The following is a 17,552-nucleotide window of genomic DNA, read 5'->3' on the forward strand; positions in this document are numbered from 1 at the left end:
CATACATCATCAAGCTAATAAAAATCTTCTTCCTTAGGATAAGTTATTTCCCGTTCTTTCCCCACCCCAAAATATGTTAATGCCTTCTCTTGCCTCCATGTTCCCATCCCCCAAATGGCGGTAGCAATCTTGATATTAGAAAGAGGCATCTTTAGGGGAAAAACCTCAAGGTTCCCATTTGTTTTCTAGCATTAAACTAGCAAAACAGTTTACCGGCAATCCACTTAAAGAGATGGAGACTTATTAAAACCAAAAACACGTCGCTCATGGGAAAGCTTTTGTGCACTTAAGCATAACTCCTCATTTGTGTCAGCCAAAAGTCGTACTGACTTATATTGTCAGGCATCTTAACCAAATTAAAGTATCACATTATCATTACGAGTTTCACAATTTGTATCCTAGAGTTTTCTTCTTCTTTTTTCTTTAACCGAAAAGTGGAGTTTAGGGTAAAATTTCAACCTGCGAAGTGAACGGGCTCACCTAGCACGCTGTCAGCTGACTTGCTTGTTTCATGTTAAATGAAACTAACTTTGGCTCTCGATTCTCCCTCCTCTCTTCTCCTCTCACCTACTTCCTGAAAATGTCATTCAGGTCAGAGGTCTCAGATGCAAACCAGGTGCCACAGCACTGGGGACTCCGTAATGGTTAGACACGGGTTTATGAGTGAGTCGAGTCTAACGACAGAATCTTCTGTATCGTGCAGATCCCACAGAAATCTTGAATTTCTTAGTTACCAGTGAGCTTGGTTATAAAAGTAGAAACTGTGCGTGTGTTTGTGCGCATGTGTACACGATATATACATGCACGTATAGGTATATATATATATGTGTATGTGTGACCATCCCACCAGCTTGCAAATGAAATCTCCTGAAATTCAAAGGAAACCTTATTAAGGCGCAAGGGGCGCAGTTGTCTCCATCACAATTCGTGCAAACGATTCACACACTGGAGCGAACAGCACAAGATTTACAGACACCTGACAGCTGGGCAGGGTCAACACTGTTGTAGAGCCAACCCACCAGGTGGGCATTGGTGAGGGGCAGCTGGCTGGAACAGCATATTCCCACTTTGTCGGGGAGAATGACCCATGTTTAACCTCAAAACATCTTAGGAACCCCCCCCCCCCCGCCCAATGCTAATCATTGTCCTCTTTGTACCTGTGAATTGAGAAGTACGTAATGATAAAAAATCAACGAGAAATCACTGAAGCTTGGAAATAAATTTGTGCTTCAGAAGTGTCAGCAGTACTCTGCCAGTTTTCAACGGATTGCCTTCAGTTCCAAATTCCTTCCTCAGCGGCTCTACACACATGCATTGAACCCTTAAAGCATTTCTCCTTTACAGTGAGCACCATCTCCCTCTTTGTTAGTGAGGGCATGGCTGGGACGACATCGGCAGGAGGGGAGCTTCTCTTCCTGGTTTTGGTGTGCTGTGTTTTGCTTTTTCTTGCTCCTGCTGCATGATTGGTTAGCGGGGCCATGTGTGGGACGGTCTAGTGGTGCCCTGCCCCTGCCACAAGCCTCATGCCCAGAAGTACAGTCTCTCAGCCGCTATTCAGCCCCAGCCTGGGCCTGTGCCCACCTTTGAATCGTCCTCCAATGTGGGTGTGCTCCAGGCTTCACATCCACAGGGACAGCCAGCTCCCTCCATCCACCCTCTTTGTACAGCTTCTCTATGCATTCGCCCACCAGCCCCAGCTCACCTGTGCCCTGGAGGATGGTTCTCCACGGCTCTCCTGACACATACACGGAGCTCTCAGTTCATGCTGCTAGAACAGAATACATGGATTGGGTGGCTTAAACAACATTTGTCTCTTACACCTCTGGAGCCTGGAAGTCCGAGATGAGGGTGCACACATGGTCGAGTTCTGGGTAAAGTACTTCTTCCTAGTTGATAGATGGCCAGTCTTCTTGTAGACAGGAGAGAAATTGGGAGAAAGGTCTAGGTGTCTTCCTGTTCTCGTCCCATCCGTGTGGGGACACGGGGCTCCACCCTGATGACCCGATTTCCTTCCAAAGGCCTCACCTCCAAATACCATCACATTTGGGCCTAGACATATGCACTTGAGAGGAACATAAAATTCAGTTCACAGCGTGCACCCCTCACCTGCCACCCACAAGCCTGCTTGCCCAGGCTGAAGGAAGAAGTTGCTTCCTGCCTGCCCAGCAACTATGAATCACCTTCGGTCCTGGCAAACAACCATCCTCTCAGACCTCCACTGGGTTGTAAACACACCTTCTCCAGCGAGACCGAAACCCCAGCTTGAGAAAGGAACACCTCTTTCCAAGCTATCCATCCATGGGTACTTTTCTTCAGCCCTAGGATACTTTTAAAGTTTTCTTTACATCTTTATATTTATATTTATATTTACTAAACCTTCTATCACGGTTTAGTAATTCTTTATATTAAACTTCCCCTGTTTTACGTTACCCTTTGGTTTCTGTCTCTTGATTAGACTGAGGTTAATATAAGTTCATCTGGAAAAGTAACGATACGTATGTGTTAGCGATATCCCATCTCCAGGCAATGTTTAGAATATAAAAGGATTCTCAAATCCCTTGCAACTGCTACCTGCAGTCTTCTGGGTGTCCACAGTCACCAGGTTGGGAAACCCTGGACTGGAACCGCCAGGAACCAAAGCACAAACCCTAACGTGGATATAGAGCTGTTGGGAGACGCAACCCATTTGCCAGTCACGCGTGTTGCACTTGTAAACTGAGTATTCTTGAGCAGCTTACCTAATGCCACCCCTGCCTTGTATCCTTACCCATCAGATGCTTAACAAATGCCGCTGTCAGCTCTACCCTCGTCTCCCCAGCCTTTCTCAGATCTTTATGATTGTGTTTGCTGTTGTCTCTCCTTCCTAACCTGCAGGCTCCGTCCCAGTCTAGCTTCCGAGTGCATCTTGATCGAGAGTGGACCCAGTCCCCTTCACTCATGGCTTCAATCCAAGACAGATTTAGTGGTTAGGACATTCATAGATTCTGGACCAAGAGGAGATAGGGCTGACCACCCAACATCAACACCGTTTCCTAACACTCAAAACTCCCTCAACCCCCAACCCACAACATTCATCTCATCCCCCCATTAACAACCATTTCACAGGGACACCAGAGAAGGTTACATGGCCTTGCTCTCCACACACAAATTCAAATATCCTAGTATGACTTGTTTCTTCCACCTCCACACTTTTCATCCAGTTAGGAGGTTTGCCTTCCCCCTCCAATTCTTAGCCCAGCTGGCCCTAGGCTTTCCCATTCCAGGATCTTTCCCCAGACATCTAAATCTCTCTTCTATTTCTCACCAGAACAATTTATTTCCACCCAATCCAACATCTTCTTAAATCATATGTTCACATCTAGACCCTCAGCTAAAGAGGGGCCCTTCAGATATTAAGACCACCCATTAGAAGGCAGCGAGGAATTGTAAATAAGAACAGAACTCTTTCACGATCATATCTCTGATTGTGCTTTGGCATTCTACTATTTCCAATATCAGTTGTCTCTTTGTGTTGTTCAGATTTAAAAATTTTTTTTTTCAACGTTTATTTATTTTTGGGACAGAGAGAGACAGAGCATGAACGGGGGAGGGGCAGAGAGAGAAGGAGACACAGAATCGGAAACAGGCTCCAGGTTCCGAGCCATCAGCCCAGAGCCCGACGCGGGGCTCGAACTCACGGACCGCGAGATCGTGACCTGGCTGAAGTCGGACGCTTAACCGACTGCGCCACCCAGGCGCCCCAGTGTTGTTCAGATTTTAGAAGTTACATAACCAGGATGTGTTATAGTAGCTTTGTGGTAGTGACAAGTGTCTGTGCAAATTATGTTGATTGAATTGACTCTGAAGCTGATTTATTTTGTCTTTCAATGACTAACTTTATAAATTACTTAACTACAATACGTGGTTTGCTTCGTGGTGCTTCTCAATGTTTTATTTTGAATTATTTTAAGTTTTATTTGAGAGAGAGAGAGAGAGAGAGAGAGAGAGAGAGCATGCACATGCATGGAGGAGAGGGACAGAGGGAGAGAGGGAATCTCAAGCAGGTGCCACACTCAGCGTGGGGCCTGACACGGGGCTCAATCCCACAACCCTAGGATCATGACCTGAGCCAAAATCAAGAGTCAGTCACTCAACCAACTGAGCCACCCAGGCACCCCTCAATGTTTTATTTTTATTTTTATTTTTTTTAGTATTTTATTTATTTTTTTATTTGTTGTAAATTTTTTTTAATATGACATTTATTGTCAAACTGGTTTCCATACAACAATGTTTTATTTTTAAAGACAACTAGTCTAGGGGCGCATGGGTGGCTCAGTTGGTTAAGCGTCTCACTTTGGCTCAGGTCATGATCTCACAGTTCGTGGGTTCGAGCCCCACATCGGGCTCTGTGCTGACAGCTCGGAGCCTGGAGCCTGCTTAGGATTCTGTGTCTCCCTCTCTCTCTGTCCCTCCCCTGCTTATGCTCTGTCTCTATCTCTCAATAATAAATAAACATTAAAAAAAATTTGTCTGAAGAACAGTTGAAAAAGTTGAAGAAAAAATGGAATAGAAGACAATATTTACAGTAGCATTTAAAAAAATGAAACACAGAGGTGCCTGGTTGGCTCAGTCGGTTAAGTGACTAACTCTTGATTTCAGCTCAGGTTGTGCTCTCACTGTTCGTGGGATTGAGCCCTGCTTGGGGCTTTGCACTGAGAGCATGGAGCCTGCTTGGGATTCTCTCTCTCCCTCTCTCTGCTCCCCCTCCACCCATTCTCCCTCTCTCCCTCTTTCTCTCTCCCTCTCTCTGCTCCCCTTCCACTCATTCTCCCTCTCTCCCTCTCTCTCCCTCGCTCTCTCTCTTTTTCTCTCAAAATAAATACACTTAAAAAAATAAAACACATTGGACAAAAACTGAACTGCAAACGTGCAAATTTATTTGACAAAAATTTTCAAGTCCCTCTGAAGAATGCAACAATATACTCTGAAGGGGTTTAAACTATGCCCCCCCAAAATATGCCATTTCAACAAGTACTGTTTGGGGCTAAAGCAATTAAAAAAAGAAGACACAAAAAACTCTGTTCTACCCCCTCTACCAGGAAGGGCAGGATGTTTCTTAACAACCAGAAGCAACTCTAGACTCTTCTCAGCCCAGAGACTCTACATAACAAACCTTACCAACTAGCCCTTACCTGCCATTACTTTTCCCCTCACATTTATATTCTCACACCCTGCCACCCCTAAAACACTAAACCCTCTTTCTTTTGTCTTGTCCCCTCTTAACAAATTTATCGTTATTTTGCTAAGATGCTATATAAGTCTCAGTTTCAACCACCTTCTTGAGTTCTTCATCACTGAGGTTTCTCCACCATGAGCACAGCATGTGTTAATACACTGTTTTTCTCTTGTTAATTTGTCTTTTGCCAGGCTGCTTTGCAGGGCCTCAGCTGAAGAACCTACGGGACTAGAGAGGGAAGTTTTTTCTTCCCCGACATTCTAAATGAATATAAAGACATGTCTTGGATATTGTGGATAGGGAGACTCAATAATGAAAAGATGTCAGTTCTCCCTAAGTTAACTTCTAAATACAGTATTGCCCCAATAAAAACAACACCATACAGTTCATGTGGAAAAATAAACCAATTTAAAGAACTGGAAAAACTAAGAAAAAAAAAAAAAGGAATACCAGGAGCTTCAATTTACCAGATAATAAAACAGGTCACAAAGTCTTATTAATTAAATGTCTGGGATTGGTACATGAACAGAAAGACCAGTGAAATAGAATAAAATCTTCAAATATTGACTCAAATACATTCAGAAATTTGGTATATGATACAGTTGACATCCATATTAATAGAATAAAGATAGATATTTAGATTAGTGGGACAATTGGTTGCTCATTTAAAGAAAAATAAGTTTGGGTCTATGCCTCACATTCTACATCAGGAGAAGCCTTTAATTACATCAGATATTAAAAGTAAAAATAAAGAATAAATTAAAATGGTGAAGAAAATATGGGTGAATTCCCTGCTAACCTTGGCGTAGAAAAGGCTCTTACGTGACTGAAGATAAAGAAGCCAAGAGATTAAAGAAGGTAAATTAAACGATATATTTTTTAAAAAATCCCTTTGCATGGCAAATACAGATAAACAAAGTAAATGACAAAATGATAAGCTGGAAAGAAATTGCGAATCCTATCAATGACAAATACTGTTTTCCCGAAGAGATAACGTACTCCTTAGGAGCTCCCAGAAATTAAGAAGATTAGGAATAATCCAGTAGAAAAAGGAGCAAAACACATGAATAGACATTTCACAGGAGAAGAAATATTCATAGCCAAATAGAATAGAAATTGATATGATCAATACAAATGAAAACAACATTAGCACGAAGGGAGAAATGGTCCAGCCCCTTTGGAGAAGAGTCTGGCAATACCTGCCAAAATTATGGTCGAGTGTTCCCTGGACCCAGCAATCCCACATCTGGATATCTTTCCTACAATCACATCTGCACACATAGTAAATGAAAATCTACAAGGCCACCTATTGTGGCGGAGCTTGGACAGAACCCAAAAAAACCATGGCACATTTACATAACTAATACTATGCAGCTGTAAAAACATAATGAAAACCTTTTCTATACCGATAGAGATCTTCCGGCGATATATACTGTTAGGTAAGGAGAACAACATACAAAACAGTAAATATTATATGCTACATTTTGTGTAATAAAATGAAGAGGGTAGGTAAAAATATATTGTATTCTTATCTATTTGCGTATGCATAAAGAAATAAGAAATAAGCCAACAAACCAAAACTAATACAAAGAGTAGGGAGTTGAGAGGATAGGACAGATGGGGACAAATGTGGAGTGAACTTTTCTGTGTGTACCTTTTATATAATTTTGATTATTTTTGAATCATGTAAATGCGTTACCCACTTGGAAAAAAACACTGTGTTCTTTGAAACAAACGACTGTTTTGCATTGCAAATAAGATGAATCGCAGGGCCTTGGACCCAAACAAGAAAAGTTCTTAGTTTCCACACTTTAAACATGACTTTTTCAGCAGTTTTCTTCTTTGGAACATGACTTTTTAAGCTTTTTTTTTTTTTTCTTAATGTCATGAGTCATGGCAGATTTTTACACTGAATTTCAAAATTCCTCGCACACACACCCATTCAGCCTTCACACCGTACCCCAACCAGTCAGTCCCCGCCCCCTCCCAGTCATGTCCCCACTGCATCAGCGAGAGCCTTCACATGCCTACCTCCTCCAGAGCTCTGAGGCAGCGGCATTCATGCTTTGTCACACTTGTGTTCAGTTTGTACCAGACTGAATCTAAAACATTGAAAGCTGCCGTTCGTCATTCTCGTACGTGTTCAGGATACAAGAAAAAGGAAAATGAAATAAAGCTTCAGTGTCACCAAAATACTTTGACAACGACTTGGAAGAAAATTGCGAAGTGAGGGTTGCCAATGATCCTCAGCCATTTCCCTTTCTAAGGGTCACCTGCCATACTGTGCTGTCTTCTCCACTAGGGTGCTCAGCCCCCATTTGCTGCCTGCCGCCATCCTGTAACCCCACATTAATAAGAAGAGTGCCACTGTGGTGGGCCCAACATAAGGTAGCTGCTATTTATTATGTACTGATTTCTTCTCTCTTTCCCTTAATCCAGATACTGCTTAAGAAAGCTGGTCTTACTTTCCGCTTTTGTAATGTAACTTGAACCTGAGGCCCAGAGAATTAAGTCAATGCCCAAATTAATATTTCAAGTACAGTTGACCCTTGAACAGCATAGGTTTGAATTGCATGGCTTCCTTTATGCCGTATTTTAGCCTTTACCACATTCTTAGAAAGTAGGAATTATTGTGACTTTCATTTTATAGATAACGACATTTAGGCTCGGAGGGCTCCAGTGCATGAAAGAGCCTTCTTAATACTTGTCTAGGCTTTCCATCCAGGCATACCTCCTCAATCCCTGGGCTAGCCTTGATTCCCCTGAGGTCAGACGTAAGTTGAATTCCTATAGTGGATCAAAATAAGACTTTCTTTTTCCTTAGGTCTCACAGAATTCGTGGTAGATCACTCCAAAGAAATCCTACCTCCATCCAGACAAGTTTCATCCTCTCACTATCCAACCAGTCAGCACGTCCCAAGGTCGATTGGTCCTCTTCCAATGTTTTCTTTCTTTCTTTCTTTCTTTCTTTCTTTCTTTCTTTCTTTCTTTCCTTTCTTTCTTTCTTTCTCTTTTTTTTAATAAAATCTTTTTTTAAGTTTTATTTATATTTTAAGTAATCTCTACACCCCACATGGGGCTCAAACTCATGACCCCAAGACAAGAGTCTCCTGTTCTTCCTCTTGAGCCAGCCAGACGCCCCCTTCCAACTCTTTATAAGTGTAGTTTTCCCAGTTGGTCAGAGAGAAGTTTTACAAATAACCCCAGGCAAGCATTTCCTCAAGAATGTTCCAGGGAACTTTCAGTCCATAAGACGTTTTGCCCCTTCCCCAAAGTGTGAGTTAAATATTTGGGGAAAGAACCTGTAATAGAATGATGCCACCCATGCATTTTGTCTTACTAGAATTTAACTATACTCATCTTGCACATAAAAGAAGAAGGAGGTGTGTATGGGAGGGGGGAGGGGTCCTTTATGTCCTCTGCTGCTCTCCCCCCATTTCAAACTAGACTTGGTCTCTACCATCAAAGGTGGAGGTTCCAAGGAACAGAGACATCGCCACTAAAATGCAAAGGAAACAAAAACATTAACTCTTTGCTGTTGTAAGTCCTTCAGCCCGGCTATATTGTTAAAGGTAGTTCTCCTCCTTGTAAGCAACTACTATTATTTGAAGGGTCATTTTGACCATATACTATTTATGCCTCTTTAAAATCTCTTTAGTACAGGCCATTCTCCTACTTCTCTAAATGTAAGCTTTCATTGGAACATAGCCACACCCATTTGTTTATATATCATCTGTGGCTGCTTTCACGCTACAATAATAGAGTTGAGTAGTTGGGACATATACCATATGGCTCATAAAACCAAAAATATTTACTATCTGGCCCTTTACCAAAAAAAAAAAAAAAATGGCAAACCCTTGCTTTTTGGAACATCACCCCCTGCAAGACGTGACCCTGCTGTAGTGGTTATGGGTTTTATGATAGAATCAAAGCAAGAATTTGAATTAGAATCTGGTGCCTCAGTTTTGTTGGCTGGGCTTTGAGCCATGCTTCTTAACCTCTTCTAAACAGCTTCTTTGTCTTTAGAACAATGTCCATAAGAATAACACTGGCTCCTAGGGTCGTGAGAATTCAGACAGCTACCCCACGGACAGCACACACATACTACTAAAGAAAAGGAGCAAGTCCTCAAAGTATGTTATTATTGTCAATATAATGATTGATATTATTATCGACATTTTATTTAAGATTAATGGGCACGTTAACATAGTTAAGAGTGGAGGAAGAATTTTATTTTTTTTAATTTTCAAAAAAAATTTTTAATGTCTGTATTTTTGAGACAGAGAGAGACAGAGCATGAGCGGGGAAGGAGCAGAGAGAGAGAGAGAGACACAGAATCCGAAGCAGGATCCAGGCTCCGAGCTGTCAGCACAGAGCCCGATGCAGGGCTCGAACTCACAGACTGTGAGATCATGACTTGAGCCGAAGTTGGATGCTCAACCGACTGAGCCACGCAGGCGCCCCAGAGGAAGAATTTTAGAAAAAGAAAGTTTTACTTTGTTTACTCTATCATTTGCCAAATTTCCGTGACCAGAGAATCCCTTTCCGATACTCTCCGGTGACCCTCCAGAGACACGACCCGACCTCTAGTCATTGGAGGGAGGGGTCTGTCTTCCTCCAGGACTTGCCTCTCCTCTTTGCTCTTTACTTTTCTGCCATGTCTTGCTCCTCATTCTTTTTCCTTCTGTGGTCCAGTTCTTCCTCTGAAGTGCTTAATATTTCAGGCCTCAATGTTTTCTCAGCCCTCATTTCCAACTCCCAGCTATCTGAAAGCCAGCCAGTGCGATCGAGGAGCTAGTCCTTGCTAATAGATTAGTGTCTGAGGATGATACCCCTTTGTATTCTAATAGGGCCTTCTGGACACATTAGTGTCTTTCCCAAAGCAATCATTTCACTCAATCCCAGAACCTAAGGCATCAGAATAGCCAGGTAAGAAAAAGATGTTAGGGCAAGGGGCCATTCAGCACTTTTCCAATACATAGTGCACACCTGCCTATAAATAGACTAGTCTCAGATAGTTGCTAAAGGAATATCTGGACATTTGTCTGATTAAGGAAGGTAAGGAAATGACTTGGAAACAAACCCCCATCCCCACATGGATGCTGACACCCGCCCCCTTCAACTGGCTACTGCGTTCCCCCACTTTCATAGCATTTCCACAGATTCTGTATTTCTTCACGCCTGTGCACCCCTGCTAGACAGTTACCTCCTTTATAGCGAGTATCACGTCCTGTACATCTTCGTTTCTCCACATAATAGAGATATTTGTGGTAAGTAGGAAGGAAGGAATAGAGGATGGGACGGAGAGGGGAAGGAACCTTTTTCCTAGCTTTGGGACTTTCTCATCACTGAGTTTTTCTTTACTTAAAGCTTCCTTTGACTTGGTTTCATTTCATAGCTGGGCGAGGGGCTTTGATGTGAGCGGATATTTGACACAGATGGGATAAATAAATGGCAATTTAAAGTTCTTGGACTTGACCAGAAGCTGGCGGAGAGGCATGCCCTCGAAGGGTCCTGCGATCCAGGATGTAAAATGGCGATTATCTCCCTCTGCAGTCAACCCTTGATGTTTTAACCATATGGGTATCTGATCCAACCTGGGCTTCTCCTTAGGAATTTGAAACTTTGGCGGTAATCCCAAGTACTGACACTCCATTGGCGAGGAAACCAAAACTCAGAAAGATGAAATGCCTGTTCAAGTTCCCACAGTTAATAATGTGGTGGACCTTGAATCCAAATTCAAATGTGAGACTCCAAAACCCCTCTCTGTTTGCTACAAACACTATCTCTTAAAAAGATTATTTTAGCCACTGCTGAGAAGAAATCAGGCTCTTTTCCCACGTTAAACCCATGTTCAATAATACAGGCACTTCTTTAAATGTCTGTGATAGGAAGACCAAAGCATGGGGAATGCTCATCTAATGAATTCAATAATTTATTATGATCTTGCCCAATTATAATATGCATTGCTCTAGAATTAACAAAAAATGGAGAGGCACCTGGGTGGCTCAGTCAGTTGAGTGTCTGACTTTGGCTCAGGTCATGATCTCACTGGTTGTAGGTTCAAGCCCCGCGACGGGCTCTGTGCTGACAGCTCAGAGCCTGGAGCTGCTTCTGATTCTGTGTCTCCCTCTCTCTCTCTGCCCCTCCCCCACTCGTGCTCGGTCTCTGTCTCCCTCAAAAATAAGTACACATTAAAAACAACTTTTAGGGGCGCCTGGGTGGCGCAGTCGGTTAAGCGTCCGACTTCAGCCAGGTCACGATCTCGCGGTCTGTGAGTTCGAGCCCCGCGTCGGGCTCTGGGCTGATGGCTCGGAGCCTGGAGCCTGTTTCCGATTCTGTGTCTCCCTCTCTCTCTGCCCCTCCCCCGTTCATGTTCTGTCTCTCTCTGTCCCAAAAATAAATAAACGTTGAAAAAAAAAATTAAAAAAAAAAAAAAACAACTTTTAAAAAATGGACATCCCTGCCCATTCTGCATCAGAACCCTGTATAGGCTCATTTTTCCGTGTCTGTGCACCTGTACTAGATGGATAACCCCTCTGAAGGAAGGATCGTGTCCTCTGTGCCCGGGGCTTCCTGGAGCAAAAGCAGAGCCTGGCCATATCTTCCTTCCTTCTCTTCTACAGGTGAGGAAGTAAACTATATTCACCTGCTAAAAATCCTTCTTGCGTTCCCTCATTTGATGGGCCTGACCTGTGTTTAGAACACAACCTGAGAGAGGAACTAAAATATGAGAAGCGGAACAGGACACAGGACTAAATAGCTCAGAGGATCAGAAAAGCTTTATTAAATGCTGGCTTAGTGCTGGAGACACAGAGAGAAACAAGAAGACTGTGCTCACACTCGAGTTTCGGGGGGGGGGGGGGAGATATAGAGGGGTAAAATGAGAATTACAGGATAATGAGAGAAACTGATTTGGGGTAACACAAGGGTGGGATGGTATAGAGCAGCAGTCTTTGAACTGGAGTGTGTGCCCCCAGGGGCATGTGGACATAGTTCAGAATAGATAGTCAGATTCTCAACATCCAGGTTTCTTTCTTCTTCTTCAAGTTGATCTGCTTGAGAACCTCCTTTCGGCAACAGTAAAATGTTGCGTTTCTTTTCAAACATAAACGATATTCTCACCTTGCGAAGAAAAGCTGCAGAGACACGGAAGTGACTTTGGAGGGCAAAAGAAAAAAAAAATTACAGTATATAAAATTCCCGGTCGTTGAAGAAAAGCTTGCCCTTGCATTTTTTTCCCCCCCAAGGATGATGATGGCGGCTGCCAATGAGGTGAAAACTTAAGCTCCGTCTGTATCCATCATGTCACGTTTTAACAGAAACCTGCCGTTTATAATACATAAGACATTACAACCTTCGCCGCTATTTAAGTTTGTGATGAAAAATTGCGGAATAGCACATGGAAAACAATGCAAAGCGGCGCACGGTTCTTAAATGATCTTCGGCGGGGCGCCCAGCTTCCGTTTCGGGCTCAAGTCATGATCTCACGGCCGTGGGATTCGGCTCCCCCGTCAGGCTCCGCGTTGGACGTGACGCCTGCTTGGGGTTCTCTCTCCCTCGGCCCCTCCCTCCACTGGGGTGCTCTCTTTCTCTCTCTCTTCCTCTCTCTCAAAAATAATAAATAAATAAATAAACTTTAAAACGATTTTAGGTGATCAAAGCAAAGATATTTGAAGATCATGCTGGAAAAGGATGAATATCTACAGGAACCACCAGGATGGGGCGACGAACGGGAAGGAGTACAGTTGGTAAAGGTGGACCGGAGGAGACGGTGACCGAACAGCTTGGAAGGGCGAATGGTGGCTGCCATGGTGGAGCATGGGAGAACTTTCTCGAGGGGGGGCCAGCACGTGCCACACCTCGGAGGCAAAGGAGAGCCTGGAACATTTAGGTAGGACAGTCATACAGCGTCAACACAGGCAAATGGTGGAAAATGAGACGGGGAAGGAAGGTAGAGATTCACCTGAGGAAAAAACTACCTACCTTAGCAAAGCCACCTCATTCTCTTTGTCACGAGTCCGGGCTCAGGGTGGTGGTTGAAATGGGCTTGAGCCCCGTGAACCCCAGCCCCATTCCTATTATCTGCAGGACGTTAGATATATGGTCCTCTGGTCTTTGTTTCTGTATCTGCAAAACAAGGAACGTTCTGGGGCGCCTGGGTGGCGCAGTCGGTTAAGCGTCCGACTTCAGCCAGGTCACGATCTCGCGGTCCGTGAGTTCGAGCCCCGCGTCAGGCTCTGGGCTGATGGCTCGGAGCCTGGAGCCTGTTTCTGATTCTGTGTCTCCCTCTCTCTCTGCCCCTCCCCCGTTCATGCTCTGTCTCTCTCTGTCTCAAAAATAAATAAATTAAAAAAAAAAAACAAAAAACAAAAAACAAGGAACGTTCAGGGTACTTTCTTCATAGAGCTGTTCTAAAAATTAAATAAAGAAAACCTACCATAACACATTTGGCACGGGGACTGTTAACATAATAAGCACTAGGAAAAATGGGCTGTTTATATTATTTCTAACACCTTAACCTGATACTATGATCCTCTGCTTCAAATCTTTGAATTATTACTTTTTGCCCTCAGTCTACAAAGCCAAACTCTCTAAAGTTATCTGAGCCTCCCCCTCCCTATTTTTTAGTGGAAACACCTATCCAGCCCTCTCCCCAGAAAAGAAGTGAGAGAAGTAATGAAGTAACATCACCACGAGCAAGTTAAACTGTCACAGATGATGCTGCGTGAAAGGGCCTGGTGATCTCCTCTAAGTCAGGAAATCAGGGACTCTGTCCCTGCACCCAGCTCTGTCCCCCCACCACCTCTCTGCTGTCCCAGTCTCATGCTCCGTACAGTTAGGGCCTGGGATGTCAAATCTTCGATGAACTCATTCTAAAATGATGCAGTAAAGAGGCAACATCATCCAATTCTGAAATGACAAGTCTTTACTGAGGGATACTCAGTACAGTGAAATAGAGAGAGGGAAGTTAACAAGTGATTTTGAAATATGTGGTTGGAATTGCCGCAGGCAAAATATCTTTTGGTTCCTTTTTGCTCCTTTTTTTTTTCTATTTTATTTGATACTCTTTGAGGGAGAAGCTTTTCAGATGGGAGCAGAGGAGCCATTATCATTAGACTTACCGTATGTTTCAATGTTGCCTCCCTACTTTCCTCTCTCTGCTGGCAGGGAGGAGGCTATTGGCTTTGTCTCACAGATGGCTAGAAGGCCTGGAACCTGGCATGTGTAATGTCCTGACCCTAATCACAGTTCTCTGTGTGTATGCTCAGGCACAAGTGTGCGTGTGTGTGTGTGTGTGTGTGTGTGTGTGTGTGTAGGGAGGGGTTTCCGCGGAAAGTGGCAGAACTCATCTCTGCCCCAACAAACTTCATATGTCACCCATGATACTCAGACTATGACAATAAACATGGAGAGGCAGAGGACACGTTTCAGATACATCCTGGGAGTCTAATCTAAAAAAAAATAATAATTCCCGATTAAGTGAAACAATCAGGGAAAATAGATATCTAAGAAAATGCCCGTATCTCTAGCTTTGGTGACTAAATGGATAGCTATACCATTCACTGAGACAGGAATTATGGGCTTAGTGATTTAACTTATATATTTGAGGTCCTTCCACAAGATCGTTAAATGGAGAATGTTAGTAGGCAGCTGGATATATGGGTCTGAAGAACAGGTATGAGATCAGGGCTTGGGGTACTGAATTGTTGTAATTAAAACTTCTAGCTATTGACAAGCTTGCCCAGGTAGAGTAGATGGTGTTGAGAAAAGAAGAGCTAAGACAACCCTATGAAATTGCATCATGTAAAGATAAGAAGCCACAAAAGAATCGACAGAAGGTTAGAGTGAAAACCCCAGAGAATATTATCTGAGTAACTGATAGAAAAACGACAGTCAAATGTGAAAGAGGTGGGAAACAGGACTCATTCATTCACTGATTCATTCATTCATCAAACAACGGACGCCTAATATGTGCCAGAGATTGTTCTAGATGCTGGGGACAGAGGTAAATATGAAACCATCTTGCTCTCAGGGAACTTTGTTTATTGAGTAAGACAGAAAGGAAAATAGACACTTACAATATAAGATATAAGGAATAAATGAGGGTGTCCTGTGATGACATGAGCACGACTGGGCCTCAGGGACAGCAGTTTCAGTGGAGTGACAAGGGCAGATATAAGCTTATGCAGCTGTTGCATTTAGGGAACTTGGTTCTCAGCAAATAAGACACCGAGAGTGATAACTAAGGATGAATACGGGTGGGGAGAGGTGTTATTTTTGGAGATAGAAAGAAATAACGTGGGTTTATTCGGGAAAGGGAGAGATAAGAAATCAGAAATAAGGGAGAGGGCAGGTGGGGAGGAAATTGGATTCCAGAGTACAGGTGGACCGAGTAGCCCTATAGGGAAGGAAAGCCTGTCTCTCTTAGAGATAGCTATCCAGAAGAGAATGGATGGATGAATGGACAGATGGATGGATGGATGGATGGACGGGTGGACAGATAAACTTTGAAACCAGAATGATTGTGTTTTAAGTGCTAGAAATGACCAATCAGTAGATAGAATTATTAATCGCATCTTTCCTCCCCCCTATTCATGAAAAAAAAAAAACAAAAAACAAACAGTGAGTAAATGGATTCACTTGAATGAGCCACCTCAAAGACCTTTCAAAGAATCTCATCAACTTTGCTGGAAATACTTTAATCAGCAGCCTGATACGTGGGAACTGGGTCTGTGGGGCTCTGCTGGGAAGTGGAAGCTCTGCTGGGCCACAGTTCTCCCGAAGAGGGGGGCTTTCTCATATCAGCAACCATGAGGCACAAAGGTCACCAGGCCCGAGGAAGCAATACATCCCTTTCCTCCCCACACATTTCCTCTGTCGCATTAGCACTCAGCCCTTCTGCTGCTACTGCTTCCTCGAAACTTGTTCCTTGAAGGTCACCGATGACATCTTCATTGCTAATTCAAATGGCCTTTTCTTCCACCTTATTCTCATCATCCCCCATAGTCTATTGTTTATCCAAGTCATTTCAGTGTCTCTGACACAGCTGACCTCTTTCTGAAACTCTCTCTGGCTTCCATGATACTGCAGTACTGTGATTTTCCTCTGACTTGTGAGTAAAGGGTAATTCCTAGAGGACGGAAAAAGAACGTTGGCAGTGTAACTCAATGAAGGATGTATTTGTGCTTGTCCTCGGGATGGTTGCAAGGCCCAGCAAAATCTGACCTCCTCTTCGGCGAATCTGCACTCGCTCCATCCCAGCCACACTGTCCTCTCCGTCCCGCGATCTCAGCAGACACACCTTTAGCATTTTCTCTGCCTGCTGTGCTCTCCCCTGTGATAGCCCTGTGACTCCCTCCTGCACTTCTGTGTATCCGTTTCCTACATGTTTCTGAGACTATTCAGTTCTGCTCAGAAAGTTACGAAAACCAACGAGAAGGCTAAGACTCCTAAGATACGCTAAATATAGTAAGGATCCTATGAGACATGTGAAGGATAAACTGAAAGTGAGATATATGATTTTTGAAGCATGGGCTGATCAAAAGTGTTATTTCTACAAAGAAAGGGATGGAAGGACCAAGTAGCCAGGTACTGATCATGTCACCTGCAGGTTGATAGCTACGTGATCTCAAATTAGCCACCCCTCGGCGATATGCGTTATGGTCCCCACTCGGGCTCCACATGTTTTCTGCCCAAGAGAACCAGAAAAAGCTCATCGCTGCTCAGCAGGCTAGTACATGAGCCATAGCTCTTGGCCAAGAATACTTAGTCCGGAGTCTCTCTGATATCGGTGCCAGGCACTTTCTATCTGCTGAGGCTCTGGGTTAAGTTCAAGTCCGGTCCTTATAACCTCACTCTGAGAGAGAAGGCTTCTGGGGGGAGGAGTATTAATATTGCATAACCCGGGACTCCCATATTGTAAGCCTCCTACCTTTATACATTTCCGTAAGTATGTTAACCTATACCATTTCTTTCCTTCTGGTGCTTTCCATGTGTTTCACTTTGATCTGATAATTTAGATGACTGAAGCATCTGAATTTGGCCTGTGAACCTTTCTGCTCCACCACAGAATAGCTGCCCTGGTACTTGCAGGTTCCCACCGGGTCAAGGTCATTTCCCACAACAACCGTCTCCAAGTCTTTGTTTAAATGTCACCTTCTCAACGAGGCCCACCCTGACCACTCTATTTAAAGTTGCAGTTCCCATGACCAACCCCCTCATTCAACTCTCTTGGGTTTTTTTTCCCCTTGGCAGATAGCATTTTGCAATATCTGCCATTTACTTATTTATTATGTTCATTGCTTATTGTCTGCATCTCCCACAGAATATACAT

This window comes from Felis catus, chromosome B2 (genome assembly GCF_018350175.1).
Source record: "Felis catus isolate Fca126 chromosome B2, F.catus_Fca126_mat1.0, whole genome shotgun sequence".
NCBI classification, from domain to species: Eukaryota; Metazoa; Chordata; class Mammalia; order Carnivora; family Felidae; genus Felis; species Felis catus.